General features: G+C 35.3%; 1 long non-coding RNA gene across 1 annotated transcript in view; it reads left to right on the plus strand.

The window, feature by feature from the left end:
• The window catches only part of LOC141347460 (uncharacterized), a 27,179-nt gene extending 11,296 nt beyond the window's left edge, over positions 1 to 15,883 (plus strand). The window contains exon 2 of the long non-coding RNA XR_012357359.1: positions 13,691 to 15,883. This is a non-coding gene — a long non-coding RNA (uncharacterized lncRNA). The remainder of the gene's footprint in view (positions 1 to 13,690) is intronic.
• The last annotated feature ends 715 nt before the right edge of the window (positions 15,884 to 16,598 follow it).

A 16,598-nucleotide genomic window follows, 5' to 3' on the forward strand; every position in this document is an offset into this window, starting at 1 on the left:
GTAGCATTTTTACAGTTTTTTACTTGTTAAATTCATGGTCATTTTTATAGTGATATGTAAACCATGTACAAATGTCCACTTTTGGATGCTATTTACACTAAGTGAAACTAACATATTTTCTTAGTGATATATTCTATTTACATTATGTAAAAACAGCAGTATTTTCTTTGCAATAATATTACTTAGATGCTATTTATACTACTTAGTGCAAATGGCAGATATTTGCAACTTAGTATTACATTATATTATAAAACAGTATGCAATATTAATGTATTAAGTGTAAATTATAATTTTTAGTGAAATTATTAAATAATAACAATAAAGCCCTCCAACACCTACCTCTAACTATAGCTGATAAACACCCGTGAGGCACTTTATTTTAGATTTTCCAATAATTTCCTTCATTTTATTGAAAATAAATGCCTTTCTGATCTCATATGTGATGTGAAAAGCCTTAAATAGTTTTGTTCATGGTTTTTAGAATAAGGGGATGCTAAGCAATTTGTACACTTTAGCGTATTGGCATACTGCGTAAGTGTGTCTATGTTAAGGTAAAGGAAACAACCATGTATTCCAGTATCCATGTTGGTTTTGTATGGACATTTTAAGACAAGATTAAACTTAATCACTCTAAGTCATGTAATCAAGCAAAAAATAAATAAATAAATAAATAAATAAATAAACATCTGAAATGTTTTGCTTAGAATTTTAATACATGTGTTCACAACTTAATCTTATTTTTATTTTCATTTTATTTTTCTAAGTTTTAAAATATACTTTTTCCTCCACAGTAACACTTTGAATTATTTATTCTTAAAGGAGTAGTTCACTTTCAGAACAAAAATATACAGATAATGTACTCACCCCCTTGTCATCCAAGATGTTCATGTCTTTCTTTCTTCAGTCGTAAGGAAATTATGTTTTTGAGGAAAACATTTCAGGATTTCTCTCCATATAATGGACTTCTATGGTGCCCCCAAGTTTGAACTTCCAAAATGCAGCTTTAAATGGCTCTAAACGATCACATCCCAGGAAAGAAGGGTCTTATTTAGCAAAATGATCAGTTTAAAAAAAAAAAAAAAAAACTTATTTACTTTTTAACCTCAAATGCTCATCTTGTCTAGCTCTGTGTGTACTCTGTGTAGAGATTAAAAAATATATAAATTGTAAATGTTTTTAGAAAATAACCGATCGTTTCGCTAGATAAGACCCTTCTTCCTCAGCTGGGATCATTTAGAGCCCTTTGAAGCTGCATTTTGGAAGTTCAAACTCGGGGGCACCATAGAAGTCCATTATATGGAGAGAAATCCTGAAATGTTTTCCTCAAAAAACATCATTTCTTTACAACTGAAGAAAGAAAGACATGAACATCCTGGATGACAAGGGAGTGAGTACATTATCTGTAAATTTTTGTTCTGAAAGTTAACTACTCCTTTAAGCATGCAATATTTTGCTGGTTGGACCACTTGACTTTGTTGGTCACACCAACACCTCTTTTTTTAACTAAGATGATGCTATTTACACTAAGTGCAAATAGCAATGGATTGTATTTACACTAAGTGAAAACAGCAGCATTTTCACAGTTATATGCTATTACACTATGTAAAAATCGCAGTATTTTCTTTCCAATAACATTAGATGCTATTTATACTGCTTCGTTCAAGTGGCAGATATTGCACCTCAGTATCGTAGTACATTTTAAAACAGTATGCAATAATAACATATTGAGTGTAAATGAGCATTTTTTATTAAAATTACTAAAAGGATGCAATTTTATTGGTACAATAAAGCCCTCCCTACACCTAACCCTAACCCTAACATCCATGAGGCATTTTATTTTAGACTTTTCCTTCATTTTATTTAAAATAAATGCCTTTCCAGTCTAATATGTGATGTGAAACAGGAGAAGAACGTGTTCAGCAAAAGGCAGATTCAAACTCGGGACGTGTCAAAAAGTCACCACTATATGCGCTTTACCAATTACGCTAGTAATTGTTCAGTTGTTCTGTTGTAATGTTGACTAGCCCAACCACACATTCGTAGGTGGAGTTTGTGTAAATAGCCTCTGCCAAAACTTAGTGTAAATAGACACTCTGAAGAAAAGAATATAGTAATAAAAATTTACACCAAACAAATAAGTACTTCTTAATTCTTAAGTGTTTAATTTTATCAATGAAAATTTGTCAGCATTATATTATCAGGACAGTTGTAAACCCTTGACATTTTAAAGTTAATCAAAAAATTATAATTAAAATTAAGAAGTGTACTCAAGTAACTGTATGTGTAATTAACATATCACATAGCGTCACATCATTTGACCCACCTAAATTGTGGAAGCAATAAATTTGCACTGTAGAGTTTGATCAGACATATGGCCTTTAACGTCAACAACAAAAGGTACTGGAAAGCAATGTCTCGTCCTTTTTAAAACCCCATAAGCCTGTCCTAATTATGCACAATTATATGCTTAGTTGCTTTTTATTATTTGCATTTATCATTGTTTTTTCTTGCTGCCCTGCGACTCATTTTTGGGTCACAACCCACTGCTTTAGTGCAGTTCCATTTCCAGCAAACTCCAGCATGACTTTAAGCTCTCTCTTGCGGTATGAAAATGAAACTCCAGTCAACTAATCATCGTCAAACAATCGAGTTGAATTAGACGTCAGAATGGGTGCTGGAAGTAGGAAGGCACTGGAATGGGCCTCATAATGTTCCCGATGGCTGTGTAATGGCACTCTTTTATTGGGTTATGATACACTGTCACAATCTGTTTCTCTCCTTAACTTTCACTCATTGGCACTTTTCCCGTCTTGGTCATTTCAGATTTTTATGCCATTCCCCTACAATTATCCTCTCATTTTCAGTCTTGTTTTTTTCTGTACTGTGTCTACTAGGGATGCACCGATACGAATCGGCCGATCATGCTTGCGCGTTTTGTCAGTAAAGCCGGTTCTGTAATCAGCGGTAAATGCCATCAGGTGCGTGATTTCACGTTGAGCCGTATATACTACACACAGCCGTTGTTTAACGACGAGCTGCGCAAATCAATGTTCATTATCAGTGTGAATGTGCGCAGCTCGTCAGTGAACAACGGCTGTGTGTAGTATATACGGCTCAACGTGAAATCACGCACCTGATGGCATTTACCGCTGATTACAGAACCGGCTTTACTGACAAAACGCAAAAGTGATCGGCCGATACGGATCGGTGCATCCCTAGTGTCTACAGTTGGGAGATGTGTGCATGTGTGTGTGTGAGAGGCACAGAGAAGGGGATTTGCCCCCATGGTGCCCGTGCTGCCCGCGGTGTGCCAGTGTCCTGCTGCCTACTGTCAGGGTGCGTCTCAGTCAGCGAGGACCCTTGGGGGACTGGAGGCCCCGCTCAGGGACCGACCCCTCCTACCCACCCTCAGCATCTCATCTGAGCTTCTGTCATCTTAACCTTTGGAAAAGCGCTCGGAGACAACCGTTTAGGAAAACAAAAGAAAAAAACACTCTCTTCTCTGCACGTCTCCTGACCTTTCCTTGTTATGTTCATCTCATTTTAGGAAACTACTTATTTATTTATCACAATAGCTTATTAATGTAGGGGGATGTAGTGGTAATATGCATATTTTCTCCCAAGGCAGAATAAAATTGCAGTGACATTAAAGACATCTAGAAATGGGGATGTGACAGTCAGGATTGTTTGACCCTCACTTCTGTTTAGGTACTTCTGATTGAAGTGATCTACTGTAATCTCTTGTCTGGGATCAACGGTGTCGTGGCCTTTCTGAATAACAAAGGTTGTTTGGTTCTATTGTTCTAACTGATACAGATTCACCCTCGGCTTGAGGCCACTCTGTCTGTTTGATCTACCAACAAGTAATAAAGCTCATATGTATGATAAAAGAAAATAGCCTGTGATCTGGATGATTAAATTCCACCTCGTAAAACTGAACAAACACAGACTGCATTGCACTGTATCTACATGTTGTTTGAGTAAGGCCTGTAATTCTAATGCATTTGCTGATGGTCTGTTAGGATCAGGCAGCACTCAGTGATAAACAATAAGGTTCTTGTGAGTCCTCAGGCTGTGAACAACTAGAGTCAGATCTTTATCACGACCAATTACTCAGGGTTATGGTCAGGGTCCGGTTGAAGGGGCTGAGGCTTTCCAACCCTCTCTTCACTCTTTGAACCCACATCCATCTTCAAGAAAAAACAAGGCTGGCAAAAATCAATTACTGGCAAAGATAATTTGTTGGCTTTGCAAAACTTTAGTTGAAGTATGTAATCTGGATTTTTGTCACCTAGGGATACAAACTCACAATTCTGACTTTTTTTTCTCAGAACTGTGAGATATAAACTCACAACTGCAAGTTATAAAGTCAGAATTGTGTTATATAAACTGGCAATTCTGAGAAATAAAGTTGCAATTGCGTTATAAAAACTCCCAATTGTGAGTTACAAAGTCAAAATTCTGAGATATAAACTCGCAAAATTCTGAGAAATTAAGTCAGAATTGTGAAAAATAAACTCTCAATTCTGAGAACATATCATTTTTTCTCCTCAGAACTGAACTTTATAACTCGCAGTTGCAAATTTATATCTCGCAATTCTGACTTTATTTCTTGTAAGTGTACGTTTATTTCTCACAGTTCTGAGAAAAAAGCCAGAATTACAAGTTTATATGATGCAATTCTGAGAAAAAAAGTCAGAATTGTAAAACTGAATGTCAAATAACAAAAATCAATTGAATTTTTAAATAAATAAATAATACGCATAAAAGAAATCTCCTCATATTAACAAACTAAGGATTTGTCTGTGCTCTTTCCACTTAAAATTAAAGACAACCACTGCCATTTAATCATGATCCAAACAAAGATGCTGCATACTAGCGGCATAAGCAGTTTTTGATTTAATTAGATCATTTGTATAATTTAGAAATTTGAGGCAAAAACAGAATGGTCAGACTTTAGGTTTGAAACTACACTACATAAAATATATCGTGAAGGGTTACTCAAAATGAACATTTTGTCATTAATCAAATGCCACCATGTCGTTCCAACCCCGTAAAAACTTCAAATCAAAGCGAAAATAAATGTTAAAAACGTACCCGCGTGGCACAGCTGACACAAAACAGCATACGCTGTTTGCTTTCAGTGGATACTCTCCAAAATGGGACTAGGGTGATGCAAATAAGACAATTTGTTGAATAAAGTTGTTTTTTTTTTTTTGCATACAAAAAGTATTCTTGTAGCTTCTTAAAATTACGGTTAAACCCCTGAGGTCACATGGATTATTTTACCAATCTTCTTGCTACGTTTCTGGAAACTGATCATGTTAATTACACTGTTGTCTATGGGAGGGCCAGAGAGCTGTCAGAATGCATCAAAAATTTCTTAATTTGTGTTCTGAAGACGAACTAAGCTTTTAAGGTTTTGGAACGATATGGGGGTAAGTGATTAATGACAATTTTCATTTTGGAGTGGAGTAACCCATTTAATGAAACAAAAGCAACAGTCAGGTTGAATGAAAATGCAAATAAACTCTATGACAGCAGGTGGCGCTTATGGAACAGTGGCAATATAGTGTTTCTCTGGTTGCCACTGTAAACAAAGCAGTGCTGCGCTTATAAACAATACTATGCATTGTACCACTGATCTATCCACCTTTTTACTGAGTGACTGATGAACGCTGCTATGATGGACATTACCTTCCACTTGGATGCTCTGAAGTTCCAGTCTACATAGGAATACACTGGATACACTGAAGTATTGTGATTTTGACCGGTAAAAGACTGTAAAGAAATGCAACATAATCTCATTATAATTCATATGTATTTTACATAAAATGTGACTCTGGACCACAAAGCCAGTCTTAAGTAGCATGGGTATATTTAGCCAAAACTACATTTGGCTACAACAGCCAAAAATATATTGTATGGGTCAAAATGATTGATTTTTCTTTTATGCCAAAAATCATTAGTATATTAAGTAAAGATCATGTTCTATGAAGATTTTTCATTAGTAATATGCTTTGCAAAGAACTTCATTTGAACAACTTTAAAAGCAATTTTCAATTTTGATTTTTTTGCACCCTCAGATTCCATTGGGTCTCCGCCAAATATTGTCGTATCCTAACAATACATCAATGGAAAGATTATTTATTCAGCTTTCAGATGATATTTAAATCTCAATTTTTCAAAATTGAGATGACTGGTTTTGTGTTCCAGGGTCACAAATGTGGTTCTACAAAACTTAAATTTACTCAGGTTTATACAGACACTTAAACATACAATACTGACGTATTTACAGCCTCTAAACATACAAATGCTTACGTATTTTCATCATTTTAATGTACAATATTGACGACACCTTAAAATTATGGCTGAAAAATGCTAAAGTAAAAACCTGTTAATTGGTTAACAGTAATTTTTTGTACTATATAAGGTGAAGAACTAATTACATTTACCATATTTTTTTAGGATTGTACCATTAAAAGTACAGTTTTGGAAGTGAAGAAAAAAAAAAAAAAAACCAAGGCATTGTATAATTTACACTGTAAAACGTAAGTTGACACTCCCAGAATTCTCTGCATGACACTTCACATTTGATGTTTTTTTGTTTGTTTGTTTGTTTGTTTGTTTGTTTAAATAACTGTTGACAATTATACATGTATGGGAGTGTTTCTGACAGCTTTCAGTCCTCCACAGTGAAAAATATAGATAATTCAGCACAAACTGTTTAGATGAGCTCAAATACTATTACATCAAGACAAAAATGATGGTGCATGAGGTGTGGTGATGCAGGTTTTACTTCACATGAGGGAGGCCTCTGTGTCAGCCGTGATGAGTGAGGACAGGGTGCTGCCACAGGTTTCTCATCTTGCACAGACAGCAAGTCTGATGACACTGGCCTTGAGCTCTGCTCATGTGCCCCCCTCTCAGTCCCACTGTCTCACTGTCAGGCAGGAAAACTCCCCCGACCGCTCCAAACCGGCGCTGCACATTTTCATACTTAGAGCCCGGAGGTTAAAATCGCTCATTACGCCGCCTGAGATTTATTAAAATAGATTATAGAAATGTTAATTAAGTCATTAATTACATTATTTAATCAGCATTGACAGATAATGCGGTGAGCATTTGTGGTTTGGAGGGGGGAGCTGACAAACTAGGGGGAGGGTTGGTGTCGGATCTGCGTGTGTGCAAGCATGTGTGCTCGGGGGGTGGGAATGGGGGGAATTGATGTTGTTTACTTGAATAAATTACTCTTAAGGTATTATATTTGACAGGATGGTGTCTGATATACAGAATGATACAGAAATTTATTTTCCGTTTATTCCAAACACTATTGATCATGCAAGCCATGCAGTTTATTTCTGTCCTCCTTAAAGTATGTAAACATATTATGGAATCATAGATGGGAAGTTAGTAATGACGACAATACACAATATTTTAAATCAGCTTTACACAAGATCATAATGATAAAACATCTGAAGTTTACAAACAAAATGCATGTTCTTGTTTATTTAGTACTGACCTGAATAAGATACTTCACATTAAAGATGTTTACACATAGTCCACAAGAGGAAAAAATAGTTACATTTATAAAAATTACCCCGTTCAAAAGTTTACATCCCCTATTCTAAATACTGTGTTGTTACCTGAATGATCTACAGCTGTTTTTTTTTGTTTTTTTAGTGATAGTTATTCATGAGTCCCTTGTTTGTCCAGAACAGTTAAACTGCCTGCTGTTCTTCAGAAAAATCTCAGGTCTAAGGTCCCACAAATTCTTTGATTTTCCAGCACTTTTTTTGGGGGGGGGGGGACTTTTTGAATTTGAAGATCAGAGTAAATGTAACTTATTTTGTCATTTGGGAAACATGTAACTATCTTTTGTAGCCTCTGAAGGGCAGAACTTTATTAAAAAAAAATATGATATTTAGGCAAAATAAGAATAAGAAAACACATCTCCATTCTGTTCAAAAGTATTCACCCCCGGCTCCTAATGCATGTTTTTTCCTTCTCAGAGAGCGTTTGAACCTTCTGTAATAGTTGCATATGAGTCCCTCAGATGTTCTGACCTGAAGATTTTTTTTCTGAAGAGCAGCAGGCAGTTTAACTCAGGACAAAAAAAAAAAAAAAAAAGGGGGGGACTTAGGGTTAGGGTTAGGTTTAGTATTTAATTATCACTAAACAGAAAAAAAAAGAACACATTATTAAGAATCAAGAATTCAGCTATTCTTTTGTGGACTATACATAAACATCTTTTATGTGAAATATCTTATTTAGGTCAGTACTAAATATCATGCATTTTGTATGATCCCTCTAATTTTGGTAAAATAATTCTTTTTTTTAGGTCAAAAGATTTCAACTTTTGACATGAACTGTATCTATAATATCTTAAAGGGATAGTTTATTCAAAAATTAAAATTCATTAATCAAAGTCAATAATTACTCACCCTCATGTCATTCCAAAACGTAAGACCTTCATTCATTGGAACACAAATTAAGATATTTTTGATGACATCCGAGAGCTTTTTGACCCTACGTAGACAGCAATGCAAGGCCCAAAAAGTAGTAAGGACATCTTTAAAATAGTTTAGTGGTTCAACCTTATTGTTATGAAGCTACAAGAATACTTTGTGTGTGCAAAGAAAACCAAAATGATGACTTGATTCAACAATTTATTCTCTTCCGTGTCAGTTATCGAGTTATCAGTTATCATGACGCATGTTTGTGGTGCTGCTGACGCCGACGTTCATCAAAAATATCTTAATTTGTGTTCTGAAGATGAACAAAGCTCTTAAAGGTTTGAAATGACATGAAGGTAAGTAATTAATGACAGTATTTTGATTTTTTGGTAAACATTATACTGTATGTATGCAGATAAAGTTATATAGTACTACAATATATATCTAACTTTAAATATGTGACCCTGGACCACAAAACCAGTCTTAAAGGAACACTCCACTTTTTTTGGAAATAGGCTCAATAGACCAATCGATGCTATTGGTCTAATAGGATTCAATGATCTATGCTAAGCTATGCTAAAAGTGATATCGCCAGAACAGGAGAACGGCTGAATGGATTTCAAAACGGTAAAAATCAACTTATTAACTCGGGGGGAGTTGGAGAATGAGCCTATTTCCCAAAAAAGTGGAGTGTTCCTTTAAGTCGCTGGGGTATATTTGTAGCAATAGCCAAAAATACATTGTATGGGTCAAAATTATTGATTTTTCTTTTATGCCAAAAATCATTAGGATATTAAGTAAAGATCATGTTCCATGAAGATTTTTTGTAAAATTCTTACTAGAAATATATCGAAATGTAATTTTTGAATAGTAATATGCATTCTTAAGAACTTAATTTGGAGAACTTTAAAGGTGATTTTCTCAGTATTTTGATTTTTTTGCACCCTCAGATTCCAGATTTTCAAATAGATGTATCTCGGCCAAATATTGTCTTATCCTAACCACATATCAATAGAAAGCTTATTTATTGAGCTTTCATATGATGTATACATCTCAGTTTTGTAAAAGTTAACCTTATGACTGGTTTTGTGGTCCAGGGTCACATATGTCAGTAATATATTTAATATTTTAAAGTATTCAAGCCGTTATCTGCTATATACACCAGGAGCAAGTTTGCTATAAAAGAGCAGTTGATAGATTTTCAGCCAATAGGAGCAATAATGTGGCTTCATACTGGGATAAAAGTGACAACATGGGCATGGCGGCCATTAGCATATAGTTACATTGTGTTCCTTTGCTCCTTCTGTGTGCTCCAGTTTCCATTGGGCAATTTTAAATCTTTCATTGTGGGAGCATTTGGAGGAAGCATTTGGAGTGACATTTGGCAAAGGCCTCAAACCATATTTCCAAGCTGTTTAGAAAGAAAATACAAGGGGAGCGATCACGAGATGGATTACCAGGGAGGCGATACTGTGAACTTCCTTATCTGTTGACAGCTTAGTTACCGTTAAGAACAAGAAATGTGTTTTTCAATTCAGCGAGAATGGAGCTCTTCTTTGTCCCCATAGACCTGCATTACGGGATTGTGCGATCGGACCTGATAACTCTCAAATAACTGGCCTTGAAAATGAGTTTGGAAGAACGCTTGATTTGGTCTGTGATTCGGTTTATTTATTGGCCACAAAGTTTGCAGAGTACTTTTCAACAGAAATGGGCAAAACAATTAAAGTTCCGTTCCTGAGCTTCAATGTCGCATTTTAAAGGACAAATATCCGCATACACAGATGGACGTTCAAATGCGGCAACATATTGCTGCGTTTTTATCTTATTTTGCCAGGGTGAATTAATGTGTGCTAATTATGATCTGACATCTGTAGATTCTATTCAAATGTGCTTAGCCATTTGTGAATTTCATTACTCGAGGGCTGGGTACTGGAAAAAAGAGACATTCTAATGCAATGGCGATGTGTTTCAGGGTCAAGAGTGATCGAATAACAAATTGACACTCCATTAATTACAATTTCAGATGAAGTAAACACTTTATCAAAGCTTTTGAAGTGCACTGTAACCTGGGAGTGATCGTGTCTAAATGACTCTTCTCGATTGTGACACTTCCACTCCTTCTTTGAGGTTGCCTGGCAACATGTGAGTGGCCCGGCTCTTCAGATGGAGAGGCCCTTGATTGTTGAGCTGAGTGACTGTTGAAATGAATCTCAGAATGCTTCTCTGAATGTTTTTTAGTTGTCACCACCCTTGAGGCCTCAGAGACTACAAGGTGACTTGTTTTATGATCATTCGTGACATTGCAGACTATACTACAAGTTCTTTTTTTTTTGACCGATTATTGCATTCTTATCTACTACATAAATGAAAGTTAGCTTGATCAGATACAAGAGATATGAAAGAAACAGCCTCGCACGTACCGCTCACTTATCACACTTTCAAATATTTGCGTTTGCAGGGTAACTGAAGTCATCCAAGCATTGTAGTAATTGGCACTTTGATAGCACTTCATAAATGTGCGTCTCACTTTGAAGGTGTTCCGAGCAGATTCTTTCAGCTTTGCTACCTTTCTTATTATCTCTCCTCAACACTTTCTAAACTGTTTCTGTAATTATACAGTTACTTAAATGTGGCAGAGTGACAGTTTGGGTGATATTTCACTTAGAGGTCTGCGATATGTCTTTTTAAGGCGATTACTTGCCTGAATCCAATATGCTATGTTCTGCCTGAGGTAAGGAAGCAGAGAATAAATTGTTGTAGAAAGGCATATCTGGTCATTTATGCATCTCAGGAGGATTTTTAGGGCTCCCATGGGACCTGTAAGGAAGAGGGAAGGCAAATTGGGTAATAATGAGATTAAGGTTGCTTAAACATGGAAGAGCAGTTACTGTATGTGTTACAGAGCCATATCTGTTCTGCATTACCACTATCTTTAAATTTGTGCAAGCAGTACGAACATTCATCTCTACATCTTCTCACCTCTTAGTAGTAGTAGGCCTTCTCACCTCTTAGTAGAGTCTAATCTTCAACAGCTTATTCCAGTTTAGAATGCCTTAAGTAAAAAAGAGACCATCTGACTGACTGTAAGGCAATCAACTGCTTTTTTGTTTTATTTTGTTTTGTTTGATTATGACATTCATTACAATTTATTGTTTTGTTTGCAAATCTAAAAAGGACAAGCAGTCTGGAGAGTGGATTTTTGTTGTTGTTGTTTTGTTTGGTTTGGAGCCATGAAGGTCTGGAGGGTGGATTTTTTTTATTTATTTTTTTTTATAGTTTTTTTGTTTTGTTTGGTTTGCAATCATAAAAAGGACAAGCAGTCTGGAGAGTGGATTTTTTTTTTTTTTTTTTTTTTTTTTTAGTTTGGTTTAAAGGACAAGTAGTCTGAGGAGTGGGTATTTTTGTTGTTTAGTTTATTTTTTTGTTTGGTTTTCATCCCTAAAAAGGACAAGCAGTCTGGAGAACTGAAACTTGTTTTGATTGGTTTGTTTTGTTTGCAACCCTTAAAAGGATAAGCAGTCTGGATAGTGGATTTTTTTTTATTTTGTTTTGTTTTGTTTATAGTTTTTTGTTTTGTTTGGTTTGTAACCATAAAAAAGGACAAGCAGTCTGAAGAGTGTGTATATATATTATGCTTTGTTTTGTTTTGTTTGCAACCCTAAAAAAGAATGGATTTATTTGTTGTTGTTGTTGTTTTATTTAGTTTGGTTTTGTTTTTTGTTGTTTTTTTTTTTTTTTTTGTTTTTTTTTTGTTTTTGTTTTTAGTTTAGTTTGGTCCTAAAAAGGACAAGCAGTCTAGAGAGTGGATGTTTTGTTGTTGTTGTTGTTGTTGTTTTTTTTTTTGTTTTTTTTTTTTTGGTTTGCAACCCTAAAAAGGACAAGAAGTCTGGAGAGTGGATATTCTTGTTGTTTTGTTTTGTCTTTTTGTTTAATTTGGTTTGGTTTGCAACCCTAAAAAGGACAAGCAGTCTGGAGAATAGATGTTTTTGTTGTTTTTTTAGTATTTATATGCCATCATGGAGCACTTTTATCTATAAAGGTTTATACCACAATCATATAAAAATCATTTTATTTTTAAAAATATTAATTTTAAAACACTGGAAAATTGTAGAATTACATTTTTTAATACATATTTATGTTAAAAAATATTCCCCTTTCAAATAAATGCCATTTGATCTTTCTAATTAAAAGATAATACATGTATTATGTTTTCCGCAAAAATCATTGCAATTAATGTTAAGACTCCAAATAATGGAATAAAGTACATTTTTAAATATATTAAACATTTTAGAAAGTGGTTATTTTGAATTGTAACATTATTTCAAAATATTACTGGTTGTTTTTTTGTTTTTGTTTTTGTTTTGTTTCGTTTTTTAATCAAATGCATCTAGTCTTATTAAAGGATTAGATCCATCCAGAATAAAAATGTCTTGTTAATTTACTCAACCCCATGTCATCCAAGATGTTAATGTCTTTCTTTCTTCAGTCGAAAAGAAATTAAGGTTTTTGAGGAAAGCATTCCAGGATTTTCTCCATATAGTGGACTTCAATGGGGATCAATGGGTTGAAGGTCCAAATCGCAGTTTCAGTGCTGCTTCAAAGGGCTCTTCACGATCCTAGGAACAATGGCGTTGGACAATTCTGAAGTTGAAGGAGAAAATGAGTTTTCCTACATTTTTGAACCAAAGTACACAGACAAAGAACAAACCATGTTTGACCATTCCAGCATGATTATGTAATGTAGTCTTGGACGCACATCGCAGAGCTAGTGCAAGACAAGCATTTGCGATTAAAAAAGTACATACATTTTTTTAGAACATGACCAATTATTTTGCTAAATAGACCCTTATTCCTCTGTTGGGATTGTGTAGAGCCCTTTGAAGCTACATTAAAACTGCAATTTGGACCACTGTAGTCCACTGTATGGTGAAACATCCTTAGATGTTTTCCTCAAAAACCTTAATTTCTTTTCGACTGAAGAAAGAAAGACATGAACATCTTGGATGACATGGGGGGAAGTAAATGATCAGGAAATTTTAATTCAGGAGTGAACTAATCCTTTAAGCATAAGAGGCTTTTTACCAATCCCAAACTTTTCAACAGTATAACTCAAGCAAGCAAAATCAAGCAGACATGTTATATTTGACTTGTGGACATCTAGTTACCTTGTTACTAAGTGTTCCTCCACATGCTGACACTCTCGTTTCTGTTTTTTTTTTTTTTTATCAAAGGTGCTTGTGCAGTTACTTCAGCCACCGACTCCAGCGAGCAGAGCAAAGCTCCTTTAGCCTCCAGCCTCGCAGATCTGAAGAGCATGAAGTCCACACCAGTTTAAGGCAGTGCACCACAGCAGGGGCCAAAGGTTAGGACTCACAGCCATTGGCGGGAGAGAGGAACCACTTGGTTGTAAGCTCTGAGAGGAGAGGATCAGGGCTTTCACTGTTAAATATGACCAGAGGGAATAAGACCTGTGATGCAAGAAGAAAAAAAAAAGACTGACTTATTTAAATGCCTGAAGAGATCCTGAGGTAGTCTGAGCAGACGAAACCCAGCGTTAGCAAGAGAAAAACTGAAATGGATGATTTCGCCGCTCTGTTTTTCCTGGGTTGAAAATGAATGGATGCTCTGTTGCTCTTGGATGGATTTTGATGTTATGATCAAAACAGTGTTTAATCAGTACAGTTGAGTCGGTACAAAGCTTTATCAATTTACTTTATCAATATCCCAAAGCACTTTTGCCATATAATAGTTTTATATAATTCATTGCACATGTCACTTTTTAATAGTCTGACTTTTTCAAGGGATTTCAAGGGAACTTCTGAGCCCATTTGTCAAGGACTTTCAGAAACAGTGCTGATACAATGCGAATATAAAAAGTATTTTTTTCACTCAGTAAACATTTGTACACTTTTTAAGTCATACATTTCTTGCTTTTCTTTTGGATTGCTTTTCTATTTCTTCAACCAGCGTACACAGTATATATTTTTTTCCACTTTTCCAGAAACAAACTTAATGATCCAGTCAGATTCCTTATAAAAATGTTAGTGCCAGTGCAAGCAGTGCTTATGTCCTCATAATAAATATTTTCTGAGTCATTTTAAAGAAATGTATAAAGATCCATCTTTTGTCTGTATTTTACCTCTTTGCTCAGAACAAGTGTATCATTTTTAAACTACGCTTCCAGCACTGAATAATGTAGCAATATACTAATGACATGACTAATGAGGATTGAGACCATGGTAACAGGTGTTGAGCTTGTTCATAAAAGGAAAGGTGGAGCGCTGTACTTCAGTTACTGTACTCCCGCATGTTAATAAAAGTGCTGGGAGCTGAGTGGGAGCAGTTAGTGATCTCTTTTCTTTATCTGGAGAGTGTGTGCTTGTATCACAGAGTGTGTATAATTTAAATGGATGCTCTTTATTTGATATCTGTAAGTACATCCTGTCTCACAGGGCTTCCTCCTGCGCCTTGCCCCCAAAGGCCAATGTAACGTGACTCAGCAATGCTCCAGCGTGTGTTTTTGTACTTAGATTTACTCAAACTATTTTATTGGCATGAATGATATACACTACTGTTCAAAAGTCTGGGGGTAAGTTTGATTTTTTTGAATGCTCACCAAGAAAAAAATATATATTTATTTAAAATAGACATTGTTGTTATAACATAAAACTTTCACTTTTGATCAATGTAATGCATCTTTGTTAAATAAAAATATTAATTTCTTTCAGAAATAAATAAATAACGACCCCAGATTTTTGAATGTGAATGTGATTTTTGAATGATTTTTGAACTGCGTGCATGCAATTATAGGGCCCTATGAAATCCATTTTATTTTTTCCTAAATTTGTTTTCCCCAGCAAAATGATATACATAGTATATATGCAGAAATACAGTGTTGTTTATTTTACAAACCTTTTTTCTTTCAAAACATGGAAGAAAATCTGTGTATTTTAATAATAATTTTAGCAGTACTACTATTGTTACATTCATTGAGTCATATATTTCTCTCAAAGTTTCTTTATGTTAAACTGAACTTTTTTGAAAGGTTGCTGTGAAGACCGTTTCTGTTTGTATATGATATGATGATAGCTTTTATGACTGGAATCCACGATTCCATCCACACATTGTGGAAACTGTTCAGGACAAACAAGAGACTCACGAACAACTATCACTATACAAAACAAAAAAAAATGCTCAAAAAAACTATCACTAACAAAAAAAAAATGCTCTGGGTCATTCAGGTAACAAGAAATAAGGTACTGTATATGCATAAATATACAATAATGAAGTGTATGCAAACTTTTGAACGGGGTCATTTTTTTTTAGAAATTAAACTATTTTTTGTTCTCTTGTGGACTATATGTAAATGTATTTTATGTGAAATATCTTATTCAGGTCAGTACTAAATAAAAAAATAACATGCATTTTGTATGATCCCTCTTATTTTGGTTAAAAAAAAAAAAAACATTTTGTATATTCTCCAAGGTGTATGTAAACTATATACACTGTTGCCTAGTTGTATACAGTATGTAAACATCCATCAGAAAGCCATCTTACAGAGGTCAGTAAATGCCACAGGATACCCACTAATATCATGGTGGTCCCCCATCCGCCCATGCTCTGCATGTGTGTACTCCCAGGGCTTAGTGTGCACGTACAGGGCCAGATGGGCACTTTCATGAGTGTGTGAGCGTGGATTACTCTGCCTGCTACATCTGGGTCTCCACATGGCACAGCAGACTACGGCAGGAGAGAGAGGCAGGCAGGCGGGCGGGCGCTGCCACCCCCTCTTCAAGGATGCCTATATGACAGCCGTGTTCTCCAGCAGGGCACTGGCACAAATGCCAAATGAAAAGGTCACATGTCCCCACTACAGCCGCAGGACCGTTGCAAAGCACTCTGCCATTTATATAGAGGTAACCTAACTATTTTAGAGTAAAACAAGCAAGCCTTCGACCTCCTTGATGTTCCTAGATAAAGGAACGGTATTTTCATGTTTCTTTGATGTGATGTGTTAACTTGTGAGATTATAGGTGCATTCCTGTTTTCTAATGCCCTAAAGCAGTAAATCCTAATCAGGGGTACATGTACTCCAGAGGAAATTTGGAAATTACGAATTCCAAAATAACTCAATGCAAT

The sequence above is a fragment of the Garra rufa genome, chromosome 12 (genome assembly GCF_049309525.1).
Source record: "Garra rufa chromosome 12, GarRuf1.0, whole genome shotgun sequence".
Taxonomy (NCBI): Eukaryota; Metazoa; Chordata; class Actinopteri; order Cypriniformes; family Cyprinidae; genus Garra; species Garra rufa.